Consider the following 17026-nt stretch of genomic DNA (forward strand, 5'->3'; position numbering starts at 1 on the left):
TCAGAAATATATATATATTTTACAGGACATTCCCCTGAATAGGGCTTACTTCACTGAAACAGATGACGTAGGACTGCTCGTCCCGTCTGTACATCGTCTGCATGTTGGCGTTCGAGGCAATAATGACGGGTAAATGTATGTGGTACCGACCAGGATGCCGCCCGACAGATTTCTCCCTGCAGGATCCCTGCCCACAACGCCGCCGAAGACGCAGTTGATCTCGTGGAAAGGGCTTTAGGACGCCTTTCCAGCAGCTTCCCCGCCTTCGAGTGACAAAAGGCAATAGTCGACGAGACCCATCGAGCCAGTCCTTGTTTTGAGATCGGCTTTCCTTTTGCCGATGGCCTATAAACCAGAAACAGCTGACTCATGTTTCTAAATTGCTGAGTACGATGAAGGTAAAACTTTAGAGCTCTTTTCACATCCAATGTATGGAGAGCTTTTTCTGCGACTGATGACGGAGTCGCGAAGAATGTAGGTAGTACAATCGGCCAATGTTTATAGAAGACAGTAGGAATTTTCAGTATGAAATGAGGGTTGGTCGCCAGCACCACCTTGTCTTTAAAAAATCTGAAGTATGGAGGATCAATGACCAGTGTTTGTATCTCTGAGAGTCATCGTGCTGAAGTGATAGCCACCAAAAAAGCCAACTTCCACAATAAGAATTTCATAGATAATGAAGCCATAGGTTCGAAGGGAGCTTTCATTAGTTCCGTCAACACTAGGTTAAGACTCCAGTTCGGAGGAAACTTTTTAATTGGTGGAAATGTGCAAAATAAGCCCTTCATGAAGTGCTTTATCAGCCTATCACTAAACAATGGTGACGAATGCCTTCATCGCGTGAATCTTGAAATGGCTGCCAGGTGAACCTTTATCGATGAAAAAGATAACCCACTCTCTGCTAAATGCAGCAAATATGGAAGAAGCTGTTCCGGAGTTATATTCAGGGGCTCTAACCCTGGTTGATCTTTACACCACATGCAGAATCTCCTCCACTTGCATGCATACGAAGTGTTCGTGGACAGAGCCCGCGTGGCTTGTAAAATTCGACGGCAATCAGATGAAATAGCTAGGGTACCAAACAACGAGAAGTCAGGAGCCATGCTATCGGGTTGAGACTGTCCGGATTGTGATGCCACACAGTTCCCTTGTCCCGGGTCAGGAGGTTCCGAACCTTCTGAAACCTCACTGGCCGCACTATTGATAGCTGTAGCAGGTCGGAGAACCATTCCTGCCTCGGCCAATAAGGAACCACTAAGATCACTCGACATCGGTATCTGAATCCATTGCAGGGTTCCTCATATGAGTGGAAACGGGGGAAAGGCGTATAGAAACTTGTCCGTCCACGGGAAGGAGAACGCTTCCCCCAGCGAATCGAGCTGCGGCCATCTGCTGGCATACTGTTCGCACTTCTTGTTCTCTCTCGTCGCAAAGAGATCCAGAGAGGGCTGTCCCCAGCTTTTGAAACCTCCGACAACTGATGCTCGTTCAATTCCCATTCGTGTATCTGATCCATTTCTCTGCTGAGAAAATCTGCTTGTACGTTTTATACTCCCGGAAGATGGTGGGCAACTATAGTTATATTTTGTTGTAGCGCCCACTGCCATACTTCCTGAGCTTTGGTGGAAAGAGTCCTGGAGCGAGTACCTCCTTGTTTTTTCAAGTAAAACATTGTTGTCGTATTGTCTGTATTCTCACCACTGATCCTTTTATGTGCGGCAGAAAAGCTTTCAAAGCCCAACGTACTGCCCTCAACTCCAGCACATTGATGTGAAGGGCTGGCTCCTCCGACGACCACCGGCCTTGCGTTTGAAGAGAGCCCAGACGCATCCGTCACTATCGTCATGTGAAACTCCGGTTCCTGCAGGGGGAACCCTCTGGATAGGTATTCGAAGACTTGCCACCATTGAAGTGCTCGTAGGAGCTCGCTGTTGACGGTCAGTTTGTCCGACCAAAGACCTTGTCTCTGGGCCCATCGGTCTGCCAGGAATTCTTGAATTGGCTTCATGAAGAGGCAACAGTTGTTCACCAAGGGGAAACGTGTCCCAATATCGACATATAGCTCCTTACCGACACTCTGGTGTTGACTCCCCACTGTTTTGCCAGCCGATTGAGCCTGTGAATCCTCTCCACAGATGGTTTCACCAATCCTGATTGAGTTTCGAACTCTTTACCCAAAAACACTAAGCTCCTTGAGGGAGTTAATGAGGACTTTTCGAAGTTGACCGCAAATCCTAGTCGTCCTTGAAGTTGCATGGTGGCCTCTAGACTTCCTTGCGTTTTCATAGCGGACGACCCCCTCACTAATCAATCGTCCAGATAAGGGTAAACCTGATGACCCTGTTTTCTTAACCATGCTGCTACCGTGGCTAGGTACTTTGTGAACGTCCTGGGAGATGATTTTAATCCGAATGGGATCACTGTGAACTGGTAGTGGGTCCGCCAGACTACAAACCTTAGGAACTTTGTGTCGTCGACGCATTGGTATATGAAAATACGTGTCCTGTAGATCCAACAACGCCAGAAAATCCCCCTGTTGAATCGACCGGATCACTTCCTGAAGTGTGAACATTTTGAATTTCAGATTTTTTAATGTTTTGTTGAGGTCTTGAAGGTCGAGAATGGGACGCCACTTTCCGTTGGGCTTTTTCACGACGAAGTATCCGGAGTACACTCCTTGACCTCTCTGAGACACAAGTACAAATTCTACAGCCCCCTTTTTTAGCATAAGTACTACTTCCTGTTTTAAAATGTTCAGGTGGGGTTGAGCCGGAAACACTGGTGGAATGTGCGACGGCTTGCTTTTGAATTGTAAGGAATGACCGAACTTCACAGTGTCCAATACCCACCGGTCTGAGGTTATCTTTCCCCACTCGTTGACACAGTGAGGCACCCTGCCTCCCAGGACGTTCTGAAACTCGTCATTGCTGGTCTTTTGATTGTTTGTCCTTCAACAATGATGAGTAACCTCCCCTTTTTCTTGAGGCTTGATAGTCTCAACATCTTCTTGCGGTTTGAAAAGCCCGCCTGTAGCCTTGAGAGGAGTACGACGGTCTAGTGAAAGTACGGTCCCTGGATGACGAGAACCGGGTATTTCCTGACGCTCCTCTAAAGGGGCGAAACAAACGAAAACCTCTGCCACTCTGGAGGGCCCCAAGAGAGCGTGCTGTGTCCGAGTCTTCTTTCATGCCTTTCAAGGCCTTGTCCACCTTCTCCCCAAAAAGGAGGTCCCCTTCAAAAGGCATATCCAACACTTTATATTGCACTTCAGGTCGAAAGTTGGTGCATTTGAGCCAGGCCTGTATCCTCAGAACCACTCCGTTTAACCTGCTTAAAGCCCAACACTGCGAGATCTACAGCAATATTTATTGAGTGATTAGAGGCCACTTCCCCCTCTCGAACAAGTAACATCGCAGCTTTTCTATGTTCGTTCGGCAGATGGTCCAGTATGGGTGCTAAACGATGCCACATCTCTCTGTCATACCTTGCCATAATAGCTAGAGAATTGGTCGCCTTCACTGTCATTGCACCCACCGACAACACCTTCTTGCCAAAGGCGTCTTGTCTCCTGGCCTCGTTCTCCAGAGAAGTTGTGCATTTATGTTGAGACCTTGCCTTTCTTGCAGCAGCCGCCGATACCACCGACTCTGGAGAAGGTTGAGAGGACAAACATTTCGGAGTAGACTCAGGAGCCTTAAATTTCTTTTCCAGTCTACCTTTAATCGCCGGCTCCGAGAACGGATGACGCATTGTTCGTAGCCCCTCTTGCCATACATGATCTAAAATGGGGACCAAAAACACCGAATTTCTCCTCTTTCCCATATGATCGAACAAGAAACAGTCTTTCTACTCCTCCTGGGCCAGCCCAAATTCAGTACAAGCCTTACCCATCATTGTGTGGAAAGAACCAATGTCATCCGGAGGTGACGGTTGGGCTGGGCTTCTTGGAGCTTCCATCTCCGCCTCCGACTCCCAGGTTGGGTCCCTGGAGGGGGACAACGATACATCCGGTATAGACTCTCTCTCTGACTCGGATTCCGGCAGTAGTTCTTCCGGGCGCAGACATGGAAGGTCTTCACGGGCCGCTGCCGCCGTCAATGCCATAGGAGTCGGCCGATAGGAAGGGCCTGGCTCGTCGTTGACGGGTCTCGCTGGAGCAGCAACCTGAGGTAAGTTTGCATCTAATTTCTTCAACAAGGTTTGTAATGTAGACAAAACTTCCAGGGATAAAACCGCCTGAGGGTTGAGTAATGGAGTTGTAACCGGGATATTCGCCCCGCTCGAAAGAGTCAGAGAGCTAACCCCTTGCAACCAAAGTTCCGCAGGCCCAGCCACCTGCTCACGTTCGTCATCCACGGATGATATGGACAAGGCTGCCTCCTGCTGTAACAAGGTTTCTGGTAAAACTGGGTGATACACCTCCAGTCGCCAGCCTTCCTGTGGAGCCTCTGTCGACGAGGCTAATTTCTCGATCATCACCTGACTCGGCGGAACCCCTGAAGAGACGATCTGCGTCAATGGTAGCGAGGACAATCGAACTCCCGTCAACGACACCAGTGGATGCACAGAGCCTTGAGGCGTTCCCGCCTTTTTTTAACTTGATTTGTGTCTTGAAGAATCTCGACTCGAGGATGATCTATGATGATCACCTGAGGAGGATCTTGACAGGTCTTTTCTCTACTCCTTTGTCGAGGAGGAAGACGACAAAGTTTTCATTTTCAATGAAGATTCTCTCCTGGAATGTTTTTCCGATGAGCTTTTCTCCATCGAACGCACTTTCTTCGCCGGAGGTTCAGCCGATACGGAACGGCGGGGGGCCCCTAGAGATTTAGCTGTTGAGGCTAAGCTATGCATGGAGCCTACCTCCGAAGGGGGGTACGCACCCGCTCCGTCGTTCAACCAAGCCACCAGCCGCCTATTCCGGTCTTTGAGGGTCTTCTGCGAGAAGCTTTTACAGATGTCTCAATTGTCTGCCGAATGGCGAGGATGGAGACAATATATACAGTCCATATGGCCATCTCCTTCATACACCACCTTTAATCTGCATGTAGCACACGGATGAAAAAGAGCTTTCCCAGACATTAGGAAAAAATGAAAAAAAACAACCTAGTAAAATAGTAGATGACACGAGGTGATCCCACTACTTTGGAAGACGGTTGAAATCTGAAGGGAGCCGCGGGGGCGGGGCATTTATACCGCTACGTCCTATTGGGGCATGCGTAAGCGGCCCAAAACGACGCAGATAGGACACAGAAGTATCGAAATGTTTCCTATGGGAAACGTCTTTATAAATGTACCGAGGGTTCCCAGCCTGACGGGGAATATTCTAAGCATGTGAATCCATGAAAGATCCAATGCTGGAGAAATAGTTATTTAACATCAGTTTTCAAATAAGCATTCTTTAAAAAGGGCAAGATATGTAACAATCAAAACATACTTTAAAATACTTTTCAGAATCACAGCAAGTCAGTGGATGATCTTTGGATATGGTTCTTACACAATTCCTACACCCTGAGGGGACTTCATTCACAAGGACAGCAATAGTATTTATGCATCACACTGGTTACTTTGCAGATTCTGACATTACAGAAAGGAAAGGTTAAAGGAATGAAAAGGGTTACACAGGTTCACAGTATAGGTGAGGACACTTAAATCTTCCAATGAGACCTAGACAAAACTTTCCCAGCAATAACAGTTTCAAAGAAGTTACCACCTATGAGGGACAGAAATATCAAAGTGAATGGACTGGAAGAGCCAAAGTCAATTGGAGCACAGTCTATGGAGCCAAGGCACTCCTTAGATAAAAGGCTACAAGCTGTGAAGCCTGTGGAAAGCAAAGTGGCAATCAACTCTAATAGTAGCCAATGAAATTCCCAACTGGGAAAAACACAGCTAAAAAGACACCGAGGTAAGTACCCCAAGTCTAAACAGTGCCTCTGGTAAAAGTGTGGTCCAGCTGGATTCTGTCCTGTTGCAGCAATGCAGACCCTGGGATCCTGAGCCTCAGAAATGGGGACAAGAGCGAGGACATCTGGAGGGCTCCTGCGGCAACAATTTGGAGATCGTCGGCAGCTACAGGCTTTTTTCTCATCAGCGGCACTTCGTGGATTCAGCGCTCGGTAAACAGAACTGTCGCGGATCTCGGATACCGGTTGTGCTTCCTTCACACTCCTAGGGTCCTGCACTCTGGTCAGGGGACTTGAGCTCTGGTAGTCCCGCTTCTGGAGGGTCATTAGGAGACTCCTGGTGCTTCTGGTCGGATTTCAGACATTGCACTAGACTATGGATTTCTCGGTACGTGCAGAAGTGAAGAAGTTCAGCCAATCAGTGAAGATGGCCTAGTGGAGTTTGTCTCAGGGTTAGTTGGTCCCACAAACCCAAGCGAAGTCATCCCTTCCCAGAGCTTCTCTTGTCGATTAGAAAAAGGAGTTTCAGCACAGCAACAGGGCTTCGACGGGCAATTCAAAGGTCCAGGAGGATGCAGCTAGCTTCACTCACGGTTTCTTCGTCAGGTGTTTCTCCCAGTGGCAGACACTGCCTCTAGCCCAAAAACCCTCGCCTTTTAAGCAGGTTTCTCCCAGTCATGCACAGCCTAGGCTGTCTAACAAACAGCAGGGTGGCTGTCATTTCAGGCCAGCCAGCCAGCCAATCAGGACTGGGTGCATTCATGTACTCCTAGAGACAAAGGACAGTGGAGTTTCGGGAACCTCCCTCACAGGTGGAGTTGGCCGACTTCAGCGCTATATTCCTTGCCAAAAAACACCTTACGCGCCCATCCATCCATCCATCCATCCATCCATCCATCCATCCATCCATCCATCCATCCACGCGCTTATCGTCCCTATCAGGAGGTATGGTAGGGTATATGCTGCCTTGTTCGAGGTAGCCGTAACTGCCTGGACCACCAGACTCTCGGGAGTGGGGTGTTGGGACAGGTAGCTGGGGTCGCTACTGGAAGGGCGGTATTTTCTTGTAAGAGATTTGCCCACCGCCGGATTAGTTTCCAGTGTTTCACAATTCATGGCCACCCTTTTTTGAAGAGCCACATGGAAAGGTAACAGGATCAGTAGGCAGACGCTGGTCCAAAATGTCGGTGAGATCATCCTGATCAAAATGCAGTGGAGGTCTAGACCAGCCCAAATATTCAACAACTCTAGACCTAACTTGCCGGTAGGAGGAGACCGCATGCTCCCCTGGCTCCGGCTTGCCGAACTCCAGCTCAGTAGAGGCGTCAATACCACTAGCACGCAAAGTGTCACAAAGATCTTGCATCTTACTATCCTCTGATATGAGACATTCAGGCACATTAGGGGTCCCATACTGGAGACCAAAATGGGCATCTTTCCCATCTGAATGCTCCTCCTCCTCATAAATGGAAGTGAGGGACTTAAAAAAAAAAAATAAAAAAAAATAAAAATCCTTTTTCGGTAGAGGGGCAAAAACTCTCTGGTGCAGAACCCAGAGGCTTCGAAACAGTCAAAGGCGTCGACTTTGACTTAGCCAATGCCTTTTTTGGAGGATCCACAGGCCCTGTGGGCTGAACTGGCAAAATCGATCCAGGCGGCATCGACTATTTCGGCGAAGGCCTGACAGGGGCCAAGAACCCGATGGGTTTCATCGACGGCTGTGGCGCCAAGAGCTTCGAGGGTTTCGAAGGCATCGACGGCCTGGACCGTTCAACCAGTCTCGAGTGATCCTTGGACACCTTGTCTGATCGAGGCGTCAAGGGCTCTCAATGGGGATCACGCCCTTTACTCTGGCTCAAGGGTGCGCGAGTTTCTGGCCAAGAAAGCTCATTGCCGGCTTCCACAGAAGGAAGGTGCGGACCGAGCTCTGCCCTGTTTGTCAATTTTCTTCAGCATCTCCACACGGAACGCTTCCCACTCTGCCGGTGTCGACTTCTTGGATGGGCACATCACTCTCTCGGGGAGGAGAGTTGCCTCTCAACTCGTCGGTCGAAGGCCTAGCTGGTCGGGACTTATGGGGCGTGGACACCTTGCCTACCTGAAGCTTCCCCTTTCGTTCTCCGCCCTCTGCAACTGGCCCTGGCTCCCACCTGTGAGGCAAAAAACCTAAGGGTCCTCTTCGACTCCACACACTCCTTTTCTCCTCGCATCTCTGACGTCTCTAAGAAGTCAAACTACCAGCTGCACCTCCTCAGATGTATTCTTCCTTTCCTCTCCTTCCCCCAGAATCTCACTGTCTCGAGAGATCTGGTTCTCTCTAGGCTGGACTACTGCAACAGCCTCTTTCTAAATCTGCCTACCTCTACTCTCTGCCCCCTGAAACTCATCCAAAACAGGAGTGCAGGACTTGTCCTTGGCCTCAAGCCCAGGGGATTGCATCTCTCCAGGATTGAAATCACTGCACTGGCTCCCCGTGGTGGCGAGGAATAAGTTAAAAACCCTCTGCATTGTCCATAAGGCCTTCTGGGGTTTGGGGCGCAATACCTTCAACTCTTTCTTCCTATATATCTTCCTTCTCGAGCTCTTCGCTCATCCACCTCCAACTCCCTCAGGGTCAGTCCCTTCTCCAAGCAACAAGTCGGTGGTAGATCTCTTTCTTCTGCTGGGGCCTCCCTCTGGAACAGCCTCCCTGCCTCTTTGAAACTTGAGGAGAGCCATCTCTGGTTCCGGAAACTCCTCAGGATCTTCCTCTTTGCTTCTGCTTTCTCTCCTCTGCTCCCTTGCGGATCTCCTGGTTGAAATTGATACTGCGCTGGTTTACCTGGCTACCCTCCGATATCGGGCTCAGGTCCCCTCTTGCCAGTTGCACACCTGCACTGCTCCCCTGGCACCCCTTGCACTCGGGGACGGTTTCTGCATCCCTACAGCCCGCTACCAGCACTGGACACCTGATGTCTGCCCTTGTACTTGCCACCAGATGGCCGCACTTTATTTTTTATTTATTAACTTTGAGTTTATTTTATTTATTTATCTTCATTTATATTTCACGGTGTTAGGCAAGATAGTATGCAGTACCCTTTGGGGAAACTACAACACAACCCTGACCTCCTGGCAATAGGAACCCAACCTTTGGTATAAGTCTGTACTACACAGGTTGGTAGCGTGTTGAACATCCAGGCTGATCTCAAGAGGGGTCATTGTGAGCTGTAGGGGAGTTACACAGCGGTTCACAGTGACAATTATTCAAATAAACTCTTACACACAAGGTTTCTTGATAAGCAATTATTCATTTAACAGTCAGTTTGAGTAAGCCTTCTTCAGAAGGGGCAATATAATCATAACAAACAAATACACTCCAAAAATACACACTAATATTTCTAAATCAGTATGTACCCCTTTGGGATGGCACACAGACACTTCCTACACCCTCAGGTGACTTTAGTAACCAGGACACTGTGGGCATTAACATGCCACTGTTTACATTTAGAATCAGACTTAAGAGTATGTCAAAGAAAAAGGTTATTAGAACAAAATAAGATATCACACACATATTCTGAATCAGGTAAGTACTTTCAGTAACCCCCAATGCAAAGTTAGTTAACCCCTTCCTGGAGTAAGACAAAACACAATGTCAGAGCGAAGAAGAGTCATTCAGGGAGCCAGGATAGGCCAAAGTCAATTGGGCAAAAGTCTAGGTGAGCTGAAGCACTTCTTGCAGGTAAGTAAAAGTATTGTACAAAGTTTTAGAAGTATTTGTAGAAAGGAAGAATTCAAAGCAGGGCCACAAGCTGATTAGGCTTGTGAAGTAAAGAAGCTGTTAAAAAACTCTACAGGGCAACCAAGACAAGTCTCAGCAGAGGACAAGTAAGGTTACAAGATGTACGTTCTCTTGGACTGTACAGTACCTTTGGTTAGAAAAAAGGGCTTTGGCTGGCTTCTGTTCCTGTGCAGCTCTGCAGATCCCGTGTTCCTGGGCCTCAGTCGTGGGGACAAGATGGAGGACGTCTGGAGGACTCCTGCACTGCAACGGGCCAGTCAGCGACAGAAAATTAACTTCTATTCAGTGTCACTTTGCGGTTTCAGCTCCTTGCGTCTAAGCAAATAGCAACACTGCTGACTCTTGGCTGTCGAGATGGGCTTTCCTCGCATCTGGGGTCCAGCACTCTGTTGAGGTGGCTCAGGCTCGGTCAGTCCTGCTTCCTGGGAGTCCGGAGGATCTTCCTGGAGCTCTTGGTCAACTAAAAAGCAATGCACACGATCTGGTGTTCCTCTTCCTGGCTATTCGGTTCCAGCAGCAACTTCAGTGGAATTTGAACCAGCTCCGAGAGGATGTCCAGGTGGCTTACTCTGGAGTTGATTGGTCCCACCAACTCAAGGGGAGAAGTCGTCCTTGCAGGGTTGCTCTAGTCGAAACGAAATTGGAGTTTCAGCACAGCAGCAGGGCTTCACCGGGAAAACCAACGGTCCAGGAGTTGCAGCAGGCGTCCTCTTCAAGTTCTTCTTCGGATTCCTTCATCAAGTGGTGGACTCTGCCTTCCAAGCCAAAAAGTCTTGCCTTTTATGCAGGTTTCTCCCATTCATTCCAGCCTAGCTGTCCGTCACCCAGCAGGGTGGCTGTCCTTGCTGGACAGCCAGCCGGCCAATCACCTAAGAGTGCAATCCTGTCTCCTAGGCGACTAACCACAGGAAGTTTTGGGCACCTCCCCTGCTTCCTGCCCCCGCTAGACACCCTGGAGCCAGAGGCAGGCTTCACTCGTGAATCCCGCCAAAGGCAAAACGAACAAAGAGACCAATCCTGGTTTGGCGCGCAGAGTAAATCTCAAAAAGGCCCTTTCCACAAAGAAATGGCAAAAAAAGACGACCAGGGCCATTTTGACGAAAATGGCACCCTTGGGTGCTTTACTGCAGCTGCAAACGCAGCGCGCTGTAAATGCACATCACAGTAGTTCAAATTAAACCACAGCCAACAGCCATTCATCAAGGAAAGGTTAACATAAAAAAGTTACATGCAAAGGTAGTCCAAGGGGATACTACGTAACCCCTCCAGCACCATATTGTAAGATCGTGTGTGCTGGGTCTAGAAAGCTTACAATGTAAGTAAAGTCAATTTCACTTCACTGCTCTTGGAGACAGTAGTTTATCCAAGAGAAGGTATTTAAACTTTGGGAAATCTAAAAAGACTTCCATGTGTCACTGCACTGAAGGTGCTGTGTGGCACAATGTAAAAGATGATGCCTATGGAGTTTGTCAGACTCCACAACCAAAGGAAACAGAGTTCAGATCACATTCAAAATACATGAGAGAGTGGGGAAAAAGGGTCTCTCTCTCTCCAGGTAAAACAAAATGACAGTCCTAGAGTCCAGCATAAGAGCTGTGGGACTCTAAATTAGAGAGGAATTAGCACATTTCTGAGAATTCTCCCGAAAACACGGTTATCTTACGTACTGCACTGGCCCCTCCCCTTCCTCCCGCACTTCTCCCCTTCCATCCCTCCCCTGCACTTGCGCAATCTCAGTGTCACCTGGCCTAGTAAGATCGCGGTCTCCGTCTTCCCTCTGTTCCCCCCTCCATTGCCTCGACGCGCCTTGAAACACTTGCGTATAGGCGCGTTATAAATGCCCTATCAGTTGTGCCCATATTCAAAAAAGGGAATCGAGCAGATCCGTCCAACTACCGTCCGATTGCCCTGCTGAATGTAATCTGGAAAATCTTTGCTTCCTTTCTATAGAGGTGTTTGGCAAAATGGTCAATTGAAGCAAATATCATAGATGATAGAGAAACAGGGTTTACTAGTGGCGTTGGGGTGGAACTCGATCCCATCCTACTTAACCTCCTGTAACTTGAAAAATAAGAAGTCCCTTTTTTTTGGCATTTGCTGACCTCGGCCAGGCTTCTAATACGGTTAATGGAGCGTCCCTATGGAATACATTAAAAAAATGGAAGTGCCCGACCTGTTGCAAATGCTAATACAACTGCATTCTAATACTACGATCAGAGTAAGATTGAATACCCATGGTGAATTATCAAACGATATCAAGACGGAGAGAGGAGTCAAGCAAGGAGGTTTGTTGGCAGCTTTTATTTTCAAACTATATATTGCTGATCTCCCAGAAGCACTTTTGGATTGCAACATCTTTCCTCCAAAAAGCTATGGCCATTTAGTAAAATGGGCAATTCACACAGATGATATAGTGCTGATGGACTCTACGCAAATTGACCTCCAACGCCTGCTAACAAAGATGGACTTGTATCTCAAGCTGAATATTATGGAGATTAATGTCGAAAAATCGAAGGCAATTGACTTTGGGGCACAACCAGGGAAGTGAGGGCAAAACGTCAAATGGGTTACCGCAGGACAAGTTGCAAGAGCAGAGTCAAGCCGTTACTTGGGAATTTTATTGAACAAATCAATACGAGAATGGGAATGGATTCCCTACAAGGCTTGAAGTTCCATTGCGAGTTTTGCAAGTTGACACTTATGCCAGTGATTCAATTCTATCGCCAAAAGGTTGTAGCGGTAATTACCTTTGGCAGCAAGGCTGGTTTAAACATTGACTCCACTATATGGGATTTGTTAGAAGGCAAGTTCAGGAGTAAAGTTTTACGCCTCCCGTCAAATGTCTCAATTTCAGTGATCAGATTTGAGCTGGGGTGACAATCACTTGGTGCTTCAGTTTTATGGAAATCTTTTGCCTTGTACAGAAAGATGTTGATGTCTACACCTGCTGCTCCATATATAATCCTAGAAGAAACCTTTGAAAGACCTTACAAGGGTCGATTAAAGGAATGGGCGACCAAAATTTAAAAAACTTGGCCCATGTGGGCGCTTCTGTTGAACTACTACAGGAAAATCTGTGTGCCGTCAAAAAAAATATGAGCCAGTGCAATTGGATTTCCACACTTAATCGACTGAAATTGAAATCGTGTATTGTACAAATTGGAGATGCTCGCCCTGTAAACCAAATTCCGAGATACCTTCGACAATTTCCCTCAAGACATCATTGTGACCGGTTTATGCTGTTGCGATTTAATTTGTTACCGACTAAAGAGATGCTCCTATTACAACAACATAAAGACACTGTCAACAACTGTTGTCGGTTCTGTGGTGGGCATGTGGAATGCAGCATCTAGTGGCCGGATGTACAGCTTTAATTTTAGAACGGACTGTAGCGCTGAGGAAGTTTGCGTTTGCCCCTATTAACGGTAATATGGACGATTGGTGGTCTGCGCCATCAGGACATAATCACATACGGATTTGTGCCATCGTGGATTATCTAGATAGATTGCTGGCACATCGTTGAATGTCTGGTTGACTAACAAAGACCACAAGCGATTATTGAGGATCAATGGACCAGTCTAGTCTTTATGTTGATGCCAATTCATGCCTTGATGCTATGTTCGACTTTGTTTGGTATCAGTAACATGAAGTGCTAATGTCTTGGGAATGTTTCTGTTCCTTTCCTTTTGACATGAAGATGAATATTGAGAATTCTAAGGTCTTTGTAAAAAAAAGTTTTGGTCAAAACTGACACAAAAAAAAAGAAAATGCCATATCATATCAAGGCCTTCCCTGTCATGGATTGACACTTGGAGCACGTATCTGTCTTGTGGCCCTCACCCAGGCACCACAGAAACTCTATGCGGGTACGTAATGGGCATTTTGGAAGCGCAGCCCTTGCATTTCTTGAACCCGTATCGAGGGGTCGTCGGAGTGGAAGACGAAGACATGTCAACAAAGACAACAGCAAATACTTCGCAAGTATGAGGCGCGCAGAGTTTCACGAAGCAAACACGTTTGTGGAAAAACAGAACTGAGGCCAACGGGTGCCGTGCGTGCCACTTATAACAACCCGATGACGTCACCCTCGACGGAGGCCTTCGAGGGACATCGACTCGACGCCAACAACGCAGGGCGCCCTCTCCTGGAAAAGTTTTCCAAAGCAGCCGAAGCAAGACATTACATGTTGAAGATGAATAATACGTTGGAGTACACAATCCATTCGAAGGGGGATACTAGGTATCCCTTTGGCACTCCACATTAGGTGATGTGTGCCAATCTCTCAGACTATAATGTTTTAGGAGAGATACTAAGAACTGTAGTTACTCCAGGATAAAGAAAACAATCTCAAAGGAGGAACCTAACGGTCCACAGCAACACGGCCCATAAGGAGCTGTGTGCTGTAATAGTAAAATACAGATGTCTTTAAGAGTTATGGAGATAAATAGACTACATAGGATAGGTACAATACAAAGAATAGAGTTCAAAAAGACGAGCCCATAAGAACGAATGAGTTGAAAAAGGCTCCACTCATTCAGGATTTCAGAAAAAGGTCCAGAAATCCAGCAAAAACTGCTGGGGGTCTCACTAGGAGAGGGGATGAAGCGTAACAATTATAAACCTCCCTAACAAACATTAGTATTACCATAGTGACAAGCCACACAATCATGCAAAGAACATTTTCCTAGTGTTGCCAACTAGCATTAACTGTAGACTACCTCTTGGGGACAGGTTAACCCAATTTGCACTAAGTAAAAGCTCAGATAGTCTGTCACTTTCATGCATCACTCAAATGATGAACTGAGCTTATCACCAAAGCAACCCCCCCACCCCCCTGGCGCCCAACTCCCTCCCCTCCCCATAGGGGCTTGCACCCCCCCCCCCCCCCACACCCCTGCAACTGCTTTGAACTCGGCAGCTTGGGTGTTTGTAGGGATACCCCACCAAGGGCTCACTTTGTTTGCAACTCCCCCACCCCCTTGGGAATTCAAACATTGCACAGTATACCCAGAATGACAGCAGACTCATATTTAGGGCATACAATGACCCCAAGTCAAAACGTCATTATACCCTCACTTACACAAGTTGATCATACAACTGAATCAGTTAATATCAATTAAGACACTTCAAATGCCTTCAGAATTGTAGATTTGGACAGATACCATCAAAGTTGGGTGCGTGTGGGATGGAATGACACCAGACTCACTTGAAACGTTACACGGAAATCGTCACTTATACACAACTTCATCAGTGAAAGAACTCCAGTGAACGGACGTCAAACGCCTCAGGAATTGCAGTTTGGACAGTATACCATTAAAGTGGGCAAAATGTGGAATGGGATGACACCCGACCCATGTCTATAGGACATACTTAAACCATAATTTAAAGCATTGAGCCCAATTTAAAGCATTACATATTATAGGGTAGATATATATGAAGATCCATCCCCTACTTAACTTTTAAATCTACTTAACATATCCACCACAGAAGTGCACTGTAAGTGCTGTTTCTCTGTGGAGTCCTGTTGGAGTGCTCCTGCAGCCGCCTTTACTTCCACTTCTGCCTGGAAGACGCCTATGCCCAAGAGGAAGCCCATCATCCTCTGTGCGGCGAAACGGGTGTCCTGGACTGCTGATACCAGAATCCAGCGCGAGCGTGACACGCCCCCTCCCACCCACTCGCCGTTCCTCGCAGTACTTTTAACACGGGTGCACCCGCGCGCACACCCCGGAAGTGCACTGCAAGTGCTGTTTTGCTGTGGAGTCCTGTTGGAGTGCTCCTGCAGCCGCCTTTACTTCCACTTCTGCCTGGAAGACGCCTATGCCCAAGAGGAAGCCCATCCTCTGTGCGGCGAAACGGGTGTCCTGGACTCATGAGACCAGAGTAAATATTCTTACTACTTCTAACTCTGTGGACTATTGTTTTGGACTTTGGTCTCTCTGCTCTGACCTAAGGAACTAAGGACTTAAGGACTCATTGTTTGTGTACTTGCAAGTGTTTACAGAAGGCATACTTACGTTTATTCTCTCCTCTTCCACGTAGATCCAGCGCGAGCGTGACACGCCCCCTCCCACCCGCTCGCCGTTCCTCGCAGTGCTTTTAACACGGGTGCACCCGCGCCCGCACCCCGGAAGTGCACTGCAAGTGCTGTTTTGCTGTTCGGCGAGGGCAAGGGGCGGTAATATGGCAGTAATATTGTATCTTTTGTGATTTATTCTGTATTTCATCTGTCAACATAATGTACACACATTCTAGTGAGCGTTACCAGAATACTGATTTGTGTAGTGCACCGTTTGCGCCAATGCAAGGTGCCCCTGGGCATAAATAGCGTGTGTGCTCACGGAACAACCCCATTGTTACCTTCTTTGCTACTTGAATCACAGAATGGTGAATGGCTTGCGTAGTGGATGGAAACTCATCGAGCCGCTAACCAAAATACCTTCCCATCCTGTGAGCCCGGACATCCCTGTTGATTTTGTGGCTTCACCGGTCCATCAAGTTATCATGTCATCAGATGGAGTGGGGGCTAGTGATAGCACTACAGTTGATCAGAAAACTATGGTCTTCAAGGAAATGGGTATTGTTCCTAAATATGATGTTTCTGCCATGATTCACTGCGCTGAAAATATGGTTGATACCTCAGCTAGGAACTCCAAATTTGAGCTAAAGGACCTGAACAATAGTATTCCTAGTGATATTCCCACAACTGATTTAATCCAGGGAAATGATATTGGATTATACAGCATTTCCAATATTTCCTATAAAGAGGAAATTGTGGATTGCTCAGTGATGGGCCCCACTATCGAAGTAGAGTTAAGTTAGCGTATTCGCCTCTCCCTTCGACCATCTACTCCAGTTAATCAGAAACTGGTTGGGAGAGACGATGTCTTCATGTTGAGTACTAAAGGCAAGATTGCTTCTGAAAGTGATCCTGGACCTTTAAGTGGCGAAACTGTTAAATTGACCTGGGAAATGGATTTTGAGTCCAATGATTCCCCCAATAAACCCATGGCGAGTTCACCAAAAGCGATTAGTGCCCAAATAGCACTCAATGATAAAACCTGGATATTCAAGAATTCCAGTCTAGTCTCAATGGAAAAGACAAAAATGCTTCCAATAATGACGCACGATCTGCGAGCATCATTCTCGATGTACCTTATATATCACTAAGCCCTGATTTTCCAGTCCTTGCGAGAATCCTCAATTTACTGGATAAGGGACATGAGTGCTCACACTATGAAATAGGAATTATGAGAGAAGCAACAACTGAACTATCTAACAAAACTAATAGAATTGAAGGCCTTTTGTTTACATGTGACGCTGTAGCTGCTCTTTCTGATAG

The 17026-nt window shown here is 47.3% G+C and overlaps 1 protein-coding gene across 14 annotated transcripts in view; it reads right to left on the bottom strand.

Moving 5' to 3' along the window:
* The window catches only part of EHMT1 (euchromatic histone lysine methyltransferase 1), a 2375011-nt gene that overhangs the window by 46931 nt on the left and 2311054 nt on the right, over positions 1 to 17026 (bottom strand). The gene's annotated exons all lie outside the window — the stretch shown is intronic.

This window comes from Ambystoma mexicanum, chromosome 8 (assembly GCF_040938575.1).
Source record: "Ambystoma mexicanum isolate Mex_15411 chromosome 8, UKY_AmexF1_1, whole genome shotgun sequence".
Classification (NCBI taxonomy): Eukaryota; Metazoa; Chordata; class Amphibia; order Caudata; family Ambystomatidae; genus Ambystoma; species Ambystoma mexicanum.